Source organism: Mytilus edulis, chromosome 2, assembly GCF_963676685.1.
Source record: "Mytilus edulis chromosome 2, xbMytEdul2.2, whole genome shotgun sequence".
Lineage (NCBI taxonomy): Eukaryota > Metazoa > Mollusca > Bivalvia > Mytilida > Mytilidae > Mytilus > Mytilus edulis.
Window position 1 is genome coordinate 107,208,164 of NC_092345.1, and position 12,657 is coordinate 107,220,820.

A 12,657-nucleotide genomic window follows, 5' to 3' on the forward strand; every position below is an offset into this window, starting at 1 on the left:
GCCTAATTAAATGGCAAAATCAAAAGCTCAATCACATCAAACGAATGGATAACAAATGTCATATTCCTGACTTGGTACAGGTATTTTCTTATGTAGATCATGGTGGATTGAACCTGGTTTATAGCTAGCTAAATGACTGCCTTGATGTTTTTTGAAAGGTTGACTTTGAATATATATTTATAGTTGGAATGACTTGCTGTTAATCCTATAATGTGAAGGTGGTTTTCAATAACGATTGATTGATTGATTGTTGGTTGCTTAATGTCCAGTGGCTGCAATAACAATAATTGATAGTCGACACGTAAAACCCATGACATATAAATTATAATCGACACATAAGCTATATATGACAGATGAATAATAAGGACGAAAAATACCAAAGGGACAGTCAAACTCATAAATCGAAAATAAACTGACAACGCCATGGCTAAAAATGAAAAAGACAAACACACAAACAAAAGTTCATATGACACAACATAGAAAACTAAATAATAAACAACACGAACCCCACCAAAAACTTTGGGTGATCTCAGGTGCTCCGGAAGGGTAAGCAGATCCTGCTCCACATGTGGCACCCGTCGTGTTGCTTATGTGATCACTCAGACACATTATATTACATATTGTATATTTCAAATTACAACGCCTCAGTTTTGTTAATAAATGTCGTTCTCTTGGAAATAATTTTAGAATGTAGTTTTCCATTTGACTAGACCATTAGAATGTAGTTTTCTATTTGACTAGACCATTAGAATGTAGTTTTCTATTTGACTAGACCATTAGAATGTAGTTTTCTATTTGACTAACCCATTTTTGACAAACTGATCTATCAGCCTATCAACGATATTTGGTGTGTTGGGTCTATGACAGATGAACGATAGTCGATGGTTTGGGTCGATGACATAGAGACGATAGTCAGTAACTTGTTTCTATGACAGGTCGGTTAGGTCTATGATAGATGGTCGATAGTCGAATTTTGGTATCTATGACAGATGGACAATATGTGTGGTATCTATCAAATATAGACGATAGTGGATATGTGGGGTCTATGTCAGATGAAAGATAGACACCGTGTGGGCTTTACTACATATCGACGCTACTCAGTATGTTGGTCTATGACAGATGAAACATTTTATGAAGCTTTTATGAAACATTTATCTCGTAAGGAACGGTACATAGATCGTAGTAATATTATTGCAAGTATCATCAATTGCTCGTAAAGTTGTAGATGTGAGAGATATCTTGTTGGCTCTTCAAGTTTCTTCTTAAGCACTAACTAGGATTCATGAAATGTAAATACATGTTCCTACTAAAGTAACCCTTAGTATAACAAAAAGGGAAAACTAAAGGGTTTTTCTCGATGTTTCCTTTCTTCTCGTTTAGGAAATCTTCTTTTTAGATTGATTTCTAATTCTATTTTGTTTTATTAATTATTTCATTACATGAGTTTAATAGGTAAAGCCAAATGCAAGAGGAATGCAGAGATGTCTTCAAAATTCTGTTTGACTCATGATAATGAAGTAGTTTGAATGTTTCCCAATTCTTCAATGAAACCGTATAACCTCATTTAAACACAGCCATGGCAACTAACCGTATCAATGATGTCTATTTAAAGTTCTCGTCATTATTTAAGATTGACACACAAACCCAAACAGAATCACTTATTACTTTACATGATATATGAAAGTAATTTACAAAAATCTGACGTTTAATAGATGTTCGCAAAATTAATTTAGAAAAAAACTTATATAACGTCTAAAAGCTTATATATGGAAAAAAGTTATTCGTTTTAAAGGGATGATTAGAAAAGCAGTTCTTAAATAACGCAGTAATAACGAGGTGATTACATTAGTAAGGTATTCATATTTGATAGAGAAAGTTTCTTTTCATATTGAAAGAGTTTAATCAAATCAATAAATATATTTCACCAGAACACCGATCATTTTCAATTAATGAATCGTCTGATTAGTTCAAATCTAAATTAGATGATTTGCTTCATTTAGAAAGGATAAGCATAACAGGATAAGTATTGGTATTAGTGAAATGCAGTATGAATGTTTAACTGTGACATATTATACTGAAATCATGGCAGAACATATTGATCGAGGTCATGTTAGAAAAAATATGTTATCCTATTTCTTATTTAAACGTTTGCAATAGTCGACCTATTTTGTATCCGTTTCACCTAAACAGTACATTTATTTAGTGAATATTTTATAAAACAAAGTCTAGTCTTAAATTCCAAATTAGAAGTAGCATGATTATTTGTTTTATAGTATATAGTTTATATATATGGTTATTCACCCCCTGTCCCATATCATTATTTGATTATGATGTTGAATGGCTGGTAAACGTCCAGTGTCACATTAAATTGGTCTGTCTCGTTACTTCCTTCTATATGGTGTTTTTTTCTCTTCTTTGTCGTCCATTTTGAATTTCTTTTCGTAGTATTTTGTGATAGAGTAAATTATGTTGGGCTGTCTCTGTGTTGTATTTGTGTTGTCTTTGTGTTGTATTTGTGTTGTCTCTGTGTTGTATTTGCATTTGTGTGTTTGCTTTATTATGTCTTTCAATTTGTTCAAATATCCCGTAGTTGTTTTCGTATATTATTTTCTCAATATTATGTGCAAGTCTTTGTTGTATTAAGATGTCATAAATTGTGCTTTTTAAATCTGGTTTCAGATTTATTTGCTGCGACTTATTCAAATCCTGCTGTTGTAATGCAAAAAATGAAATATGCTAGATTTACTTGATGAGATGATTATAGCTTTTAATTTTCTGTGGTACAACATCACCTTTGTTTGTTTTTTCAAAACAGTTTATCGACAGGTAATAGGTATTTGATATCAAATCTTTTTCCTGTATAAGTATTCATCACAGTTTATGGTCTAGTTCAGAAGAGATCCGTACTTTGTGTCAATGGTTTGTGTCTATTGGTTTTATGTTAGTTGTTTCAGTGCCTCGTACCGATCTTTCGAGTTAAGCCAATTGCAACAAATTTTTACAATTTGATTTTATGTTGTGCTGTTACGCCACAGTTTCCTGTTATCGTGGGGTAGAGCGCTATACACACATTTTAAATCCCGCCACATTTTGTATGTGATTGACACAGTTATGTCCTCCCCTCTTACACCAATCATCGGGTTTTACTGTCCATGATCAATGATGAGGTTCATAAGTATCAAGTTTTAATGTGAGTATAAAAAAGAAGATCTGGTTTGATTGCCAATGAGACAACTCTCCACAACAGATCAAAATACACAGAAATTAACAACTATAGGTCACCGTACGGCCTTCAACAATTAGCAAAGCCCATACCGCATCGTCAGCTATAAAAGACCCCAAAATGACTATGTAAAACAATTCAAACGAAAAAACCAACGGCCTAATTTATGTACAAAAAATGAATGAAAAATAAATATGTAAAACAAACGCCAACGACAACCACTGAATTACAGGCTCCTAACTTGGGACAGGCACATACATACAGAATGTGGCCGGGTTAAACATGTTAGCGGGATCCCAACCCTCCTCTTAACATGGGACAGTGGTGTAACAGCACAACATTAGAACGAACTATGAAAATCAGTTGGAAAAGGCTTTTACTCATCAGATGGATAAAAATATAAATACTACAAATGCAAGTGGACGTCTAAGGTTTGTCAGACTTTTGTTAGTCGCTAAGTACATTGTTGTTGTTTTTCGTAATATATTGATTGATTGATTGCTATCTTCTTATTGTGAAGCTGCATCAGTTGTTTATCTTTTACAATGAATAAATAAGGGTCTGATGACGGTTCTAAACTATTATCATTCGTAGGGCCAGTACTGTGTTCGATGTCAGATTTCTCCGACACTAAATTAAAGTATTGGTTATTAGTACGGATTTATTTATATGATGTTATATACATACATCGTCTCCTCCGTTTGTCCCAGTACAAGTACACGATTCTTTCAAGGTTGCATGTATATAGCCTATTGGAAGGCAGGTTAACACTATGTTGAAATAATAATAAGTATTTGAAGTCAATGTTAACTTCAGCAGCTCTTTATTTATAAAAAAAAAATATGAGTAGACGTTTGTGTACTCTTGTTAAATATTGCTCAACCGTAAAATGAACTTGTTTCATAAGTGAAAGACCAACGCACATTTAATATTAATGATATATCTTATTGTATTTGTCAAAGCCTTTGCCCGGATGTATTTTATGAATTGTTATAACTGCCTTTTCAAACATCAGAATCAATTAAAAATATTAAGATATATGTCTTTACTCTTGGGAAAATCTCATATATTAACTATTTTGTAGTACTTTTGACTTTTTATTTATGTACTAGTATCTTTTTAAATTGATTCTTTTATGCGATAGGAAACAGTAAATTCTTCCTGACTATTTTTTCTTTATAAATGTTAAATATGACTACAACAAAAATAGGTTAGTTGATTATTTTGTACTCATTTACAATTACTTCGTTGTTTAATTCTGGCGTACTAAATTATAATCCTGGTACCTTTGATAACTATTTACACCACTGGGTCGATGTCACTGCTAGTGGACGCTTCGTCCCCGAGGGTATCACCATCCCAGTAGTCAACACTTCGGTGTTGACATGAATATCAATAATGTGGTCATTTTTATAAATTTCCTGTTCACTAAACTTTGAATTTTTCGAAAAACTAAGGATTTTCTTATCCCAGGCATAGATAACTTTAGCCGTATTTGGCACAACTTTTTGGAATTTTGGATCCCAATGCTCTTCAACTTTGTACTTGTTTGGCTTTATACATATTTTAATATGAGCGTCACTGATGAGTCTTATGTAGACGAAACGCGCGTCTGGCGTACTAAATTATAATCCTGGTACCTTTGATAACTACTGTGAAAGTACTTTTATTCGTGGGGTACCAATTTTCGTGGTTTTCGTGGATGACTTTATCCACGAATTTAAGTGTCCAACGAAATAAAATAACCATTGTCTAAATCAAGACCTGGAAAGATCCCAATCGGTAGGTTTGACTACTGATATGACATGTATGATCTAGTCTAAGAGAAGATATTGAATAGCACCAACTCTGAGAATACTTTAATAGCAGTCACAGAACTACAACCGCATGCAGGTTATACCCATTTAATCTTTAATAACCTAAAATGTACAACTTTTGTTTTTGATCAATGAAAGTCAGATTTCCGGTATTGATATGCTAGTATGATAAAGTGTTCATTTTATATCCTCATAGTTCTCGTACATATAAGAAATAAAAAAAATATGCTGGTCTTGATTTTGCTAAGAATTATTTGGCAATTCATAGCATTTGTTTATGTTACTGTTTTCTTTAGGTGACATGTTAATGGCCTAATTAACACCTTTGATGGTCTTTAATCTGTTGATCACTTTATCATGGGTTAATTAGTGTTATCACTACGATTTACACGGGTCAATGTTTACTTTGCAATTTCCTTCAATCTAGACTATTTGTAACCCTCGTTTCTAAAGGCTTCAATTTTTCAATTTTTTTTTTTTAGAAAACTAAAATCCACGAATTTAAAAACCCACGTACATGTTAATATTGCTCAAACCACGAAAATTGATACCCACGAATTAAAGTACTTTCACAGTATTTATATTGTACTTATAAACAATTAATTCGTTGTTTGTATTTTACGTATTTGCAATAACTTTGTTGTTTATATTGTACTTATAAACAATTAATTTGTTGTTTACATTGTACTTATATATAATTATTTCGTTGTTTATGTTGTACTTATATATTACGTCGTGTTTTATATTGTACTTATATGCAATAACTTCGTTTTTAATGTTGTACTTATTTACAAGGACTTCATTGTATATATTGTACTTATAAACAAACTTTTTTTGTTTATATTGTACTTATATGCAATAACTTCGTTGTATATATTGAACTTGTATACAAAGACTTCATTGTTTATATTGTACTTGTATACAAGGACTTCATTGTTTATATTGTACTTATAAATAATTACTTTGTTGTTTATATTGTACTTCTATGCAATTAATTCGTTGTTTATATTGTACTTATATACAATTTCTTCGTTGTTTATATGTACATATATGCTTAAATAGTGTACACATATAAGATATCATATACATAAGAATATTTTCTAAAACATTTCTGAATTCTTGAGTTATCATCCCAACTTTCTGCAAATGTTGTATTTGTATAAAGTCTCAAAACATTAATCTTCCACTGTTGTTAAACTTAATGGAAAACTCTCCCTTAATCATTTTGAAGCACATGTAATTTGACTTTGCATCTTTTTTTCTACAATAAACGAGTTAATATCCTGGTGTAATTTATATCAACTCAATCATTCAGTCCATAGTCGTGTTGCTCTCTATGACACCATTAATTATTATATTCATTGATTTTATATGAATTGAAAGAATGCAATTTTACTGATAAAAAATATATTATATGACACGTTAAATATCATTTAAACCACCGGTGCTTCACAACTAACCAAATAAAAAACAAACGCGGACATCAACAATTTTGCATAATTCATTATCTTACAGTAGTTTCATTCGAGAAAGCTTGTATGCAGACGACTTCATAGTTTCTTAGTTATTTCTTAATTTGTCAACAGGGTACTTAAAATGTTGAAATCATTATGGTCTCTTGTGGTGAGTTTTATAGTATCAAACAACTGACTACTTAGCTGCTGATACCCTGGTGGATCATTAATCCACTAGCAGTGGTATCGACCCAGTATTGTTATATAAAAATAACATCATATTTCGTAGGACCGAAGCACTTTTCCGGACTTTGCCTTCATCGGGAACGCTCACACCAAAACTTGTAATAGCCAGAATTATAAACCTGGTATTTTTGGTGAGTTGTACCACCACTGGATTGATGCCACTTCTGATGGTCCCCAATGGTTTTTTTTTTGGCAATAACTTCATGCACATTCAGTGGTGAACACTATCTTGATAGAAAAGCAACGGGAACATAGATGACCCCATGCTTTGTTTACTGCAAGTATCGTTATATGCACACAAAAAAAAACTAGGGAACCATCAGCAGTGGAATCAATCCAGTGGTTGTAAAACTTACCCAAAATACCAGGTTATAATTTTGTACGATAAATGTTCGTATCTTCTGCACAAGACGCATTACCAATGTAAGGATCAAAATGGTGGTAAGATCAAGTCAAATTACGCATAAAGAGCATTTGAAATTTCTAAAATGCTGTCTCAATCAGAATTTTTAATGACCATTATAAGTTGAAAGCATAGCAAAAACTATTAAGCTATAGAAGTGAAATTTTCATGTATTTGGTTTTGATGTTATATATATATGTTATATTTGTTATTCTCGTGGGATTTTGTCTATATGTGTTACATTTTAGTGTTATGTCGTTGTTCTCCTCTTATATTTAATGCGTTTCCCTCGGTTTTAGTTTGTTATCCCGATTTTGTTTTTTGTCCATGGATTTATGAGTTTTGAACAGCGGTATACTACTGTTGCCTTTATTTATGTAACAAATATTAGCAACAACTATTTAGACATTTTATATATAGATAGTTTATATAGGAGCTGTTTTGCTTTACATCCATATAAGCTTCAATTCACATGATATTCACCTCAACTTGCTATAGCTTCAAAAATATTCGCCAGAATTGTAGCTTGACCCCTATGCACTAATTTTTAGGCACAGCAGTCATCACGTTTATTAATAAACCTCAATCAGGATGAGCATTACATTTTGTTTAAGTGACATTCTATTTTCCATTTTCTACATTTGATAATGCCTGTACCAAGTCAGGAATATGACAGTTCTTGTCCATTCGTTTTTGATGCGTTTTGTTATTTGATTTTGCCATGTGATTATGGACTTTCCGAATTGATTTTCCTCTAAGTTCAGTATTTTTGTGATTTTACATTTTTCTATACAAGAAGCTGCTAAACTTTGGGTTCAATCCACTGAACAGAAACAGAGGTGAAAGTTTACAAGAAATGTTTACCGATGACGGTCGATGGACACAAGAAATGTTTACCGATGACGGTCGATGGACACAAGAAATGTTTACCGATGACGGTCGATGGACACAAGAAATGTTTACCGATGACGGTCGATGGACACGAAAATTGTTTACCGATGACGGTCGATGGACACGAAAAGAAATGTTTATCGATGACGGTCGATGGACACGAAAAGAAATGTTTACCGATGACGGTCGATGGACACGAAAAGAAATGTTTACCGACGACGGTCGATGGACACAAACAAATGATGACAAAAGCTCACCTGAACCTTTAGGTTTTGCTTCTACGACGAAAAAAACCTTACTTCTGTGCTCTGTCCTGATAAATATATATATCGTAAATCGTCGGTTCGTGGTTAGACAAATGTGTCTGGGTAGGGTATTAATACATCTTCCAGTGAATTGTTGTGACTCTTCTTGCCCGACAACTCGACAACATCATTGAGAGGAAGAAATAAAGCAAAAGATGTTGATGACCTTCTGTTGTTGTCTGTTTTATGGTCGGGTTGTTGTCTCTTTGACACATTCCCAATTTCCATTCTCAATTTTATAGAACAGTAAATATCAATGTCTTTTAAAACAATGGAAAATGAACTTACCTAGACAAGGAAATGTCACTGCTCTTACGTCGGAATTCCATGGCAACAGATTTCTCAAATAATTATTTTTATTTGTTTCTTCTTTGTTTGCATATTAACTTAGATTTCAAAGTTTCTTTGTATTTGAAATTCCAAATTAAGCATCTTACACGAACACAAATTTACTCGTTAATTCAGTTAGAAATTCCAATCTCATATATAGACTTTCAAGAATTTGTTTGGACTTGTAAATATAGTATACGGACTACAAATATCCTTATAGTCCGATTTTAAGACCACTCAAAGCACAAAATATTCAACAAAACAAATAGTGGTTGTTGTAAAAAAAAGAAGCGAAAGATAACTGTCTTTTCTGGACAAAAACATTGTCATTTGATAACAAGAACAGTATATCCTCAGCTACATTAAAAAATTAAAAAATTAAAATAATATAATTAAATTTCGCGACAAAGATCACTTATACATCGCAATAATATAGATACGTGTAAGCTTCAATATAATTCTCTTTAAAGAAGTGGACACGAAGATGGTGATTTATGAGGTTTTTGGACAGTGAGTATTGATGAAATAAGTCCACTTAAATCAAGTTGCGTCTAAGTAATATTGATATCATATAATAAATCAACTATTATTTGTTAAAATCAATTTCTATATGTTTGGATAAGATACTAGTGGTCATGTATATAAATGTCGGCAATTGACCGTCAATTTGACCTGTATGGAAACAATGTTTTCAATAACTGTTAAGTAACTGATTTCACTTCTTGTGGGTAAAATAAAATAATGATACACATGATTGCACAATGGCAAAATTCTTAGATTGCTTACGACGTCTTATTATACACTGAAAAGAACAATCCCAAGAAAACCTATATATTTTGTAGTAGGGCTTAAAGCGTAGAGACAATGTGTAAGCAGTAGTGCGTTTACGTTCTAGTAAATACTTGGATTCAAGCTGTCCATAAACAATATATGGCAGTACTAGAAACTATATATATATATCTATGCTATGCACAATGAACTAAAATATACACACTGACTTTAATCCGATATAAGGTAACAACGATTTTTATTTGATTTTTGGTGTTTTAACGCCACTTTTAAGCACCGCATTTTGGCTATTTCGTGGCGGCCAGTTTTTATTTTGGAAGAAGGTAACGACGAACACTTTAATTTATACATGAATGCGAAGTTCAAATATAATACAATCTAACAGCCTGTCCTTCAGAGAAGACGGGCTGTCACTACAAGACAGTGTTGTCGGTACAGTCCGTCTCTACTAGACAGTGCCTGCTAGTACAGCTTTCCCTTTGAGTGGGACAGTCTGTCACTAACATACAGTGCGGGTTGGTCTACAGTCCCCCGAGTATGATAGTCTGTCACTAACAGCTCACTGACAGCCAACTGCCGGCAGACCCGAGTTTATAATGGGAGTTTTAACGAACTTGGTTGGCAACACAGCCCTCGCACGGTCGGCGTTTCTCATTCCTTTATATACTAGTGGTCGAATACATTATTTCCTTAATAGGGTTGTTCTGTTAATGTTCCCTATCTGGAACATAGAGAACCTCTTACACGAACACCCCGATAACCTTCGACTCTGCCACTAACTTTCCCGCTAAAGACGGCGTAACGTTTTCTCTAGCGTTAATCATGTATGGTTACACTAAGTCTCTTCGTATTTGTAACCTTCAATATACATTACATTAGCTTAGAATCCTGACTCACAGTTCGATGGTAAAGGCGAAGAGACGATTGTGTCAGAACACAACTTATGATGACAAGTAATTAAAAAACATGCAAAATCTATCAAGTTTCATCTTGTAGCACCTGTCTCACGTTATGATGTCCTTGTATTTCGTGGCATTCATTATATACTCATTGTATAAATGCATCCTTAGTATAGCGGGGTCAACATGTGTCGGAGCGGCCAGCACTTCCCCTGTAACCTAGGATACTGTGTTCTAGCAACTGTAAAACTCATTTTGAAATAGGTTAACACATCGCACAAGTACAAAAATGAACTAACATAAGACCAAAAGACAATTACCGATCTAAGAGTATTCGCAGTTACTGATGAGGTCAAAGCCAATATTATAACTTATCATCGGAATAAAACATGTTTATCATCAATATCAATCAGTACTACGGGACGCCGAACGGGACTCTTGTGGTTTTGTACTCGAAATTCAACAAAAATGAGTTCAGTTTAACAAAATTTGTAGTATACTACAAATTTAAATTTTGTCATACAAAACATCTTTCAGTGGACAAAAGTTACTTTTGTCATGACAAAATTCATTTTTGTATCACAGAATTGACTTTTGTTACCTAATTTGAAAATAGGGCGACAAAAGTCAATTTTGTATCCAAATTAGTTTAGTTTGGATTCTGTGAACTAATTTGCATACAATTCGACTTTTGTGTGAGGAATTTTGTCTCACAAAAGTCAATTTTGTGTCACAAAAATCACGTTTGTGTCACAAAAGTCAATTTTGTGTCACAAAAGTCAATTTTGTGTCACAAAATTGAATTTTGTCGTCACGAAATTGAATTTTGTCGTCACAAAATTGAATTTTGTCTCACATAATTGAATCTTGTCTCGCACAATTGACTTTTGTGTTTTAATTTCCATATCAGGTAACAAAAGTCAATTTTGTATGCAAATAAGTTTATGTTTGCATACCTTTTTGACATTACAAAATTGAAGATCTCATAAAACAAGTCTGTATCACATAGTTTTGCAAGACAAAAATGATTTTGTTATAACAGAATTGAATTTTGTATACACAAAATTGATTTTGATTACAAAAAGTGCAAGTCTCATTCTGCGCCCCGTAAGTACACATCTAACACATTTAATGTGGAGACGATATAAACAGTCTCAGAAAATTTGCAAGATATTGTTACAAGCTAAATATAAGTATTCATAGGATGAAGGACTAAAGTATCTATCAGTGCACAACTTACAGACTTAGTGTGCAGTCTTAGAAAAGCATGACATGATTGCGCCACGCCAAATAAAAGTATCCAGAGGTTGTATGACTTAAGTATCACTCATGCAGTGCATATCTAACAGATTTAGTGTAAAGCCCTTATAAACAGTTTGCTAAAATCAAGACATTGTGCAGTGTCTAAATTTCAGTATCCACACTGCCGTACAGAACGCAATAAAGGCAATAGAAGTATACCGCTGTTCGAAAGTCATAAATCGATTGAGACAAAAACAAATCCGAGTTTTTTTTAAACTAGAATGAGGCCTTGGTTGGTTTGGTATTGCAACATCTTGAACATGGTGACGGCCATCAACAGAACAGGAACAGTTAAACATTACAGACATATAGATTGATGTCATAATCTACAATTTTACTTTTTATTTCAGATGACAAGAGGGAACCATGATGAAGTTCTGCTGTGACCAGTTAAACATTACAGACATATAGATTGATGTAATAATCTATAATTTTACATTTCATTTCGGGTGACAACAGAGAACCATGATGAAGTACTGCGGTGAACAGTTAAAATTTGCAAGATATTGTTCCAAGCTAAATATAAGTATCCATAGGATGTAGGACTATTTAAAGTATCTATCAGTGCACAACTTACAGACTTAGTGTGCAGTCTTAGAAAAGCATGACATGATTGCGCCACGCCAAATAAAAGTATCCAGAGGTTGTATGACTTAAGTATCACTCATGCAGTGCATATCTAACAGATTTAGTGTAAAGCCCTTATAAACAGTTTGCTAAAATCAAGACATTGTGCAGTGTCTAAATTTCAGTATCCACACTGCCGTACAGAACGCAATAAAGGCAATAGAAGTATACCGCTGTTCGAAAGTCATAAATCGATTGAGACAAAAACAAATCCGAGTTTTTTTTAAACTAGAATGAAGCCTTGGTTGGTTTGGTATTGCAACATCTTGAACATGGTGACGGCCATCAACAGAACAGGAACAGTTAAACATTACAGACATATAGATTGATGTCATAATCTACAATTTTACTTTTTATTTCAGATGACAAGA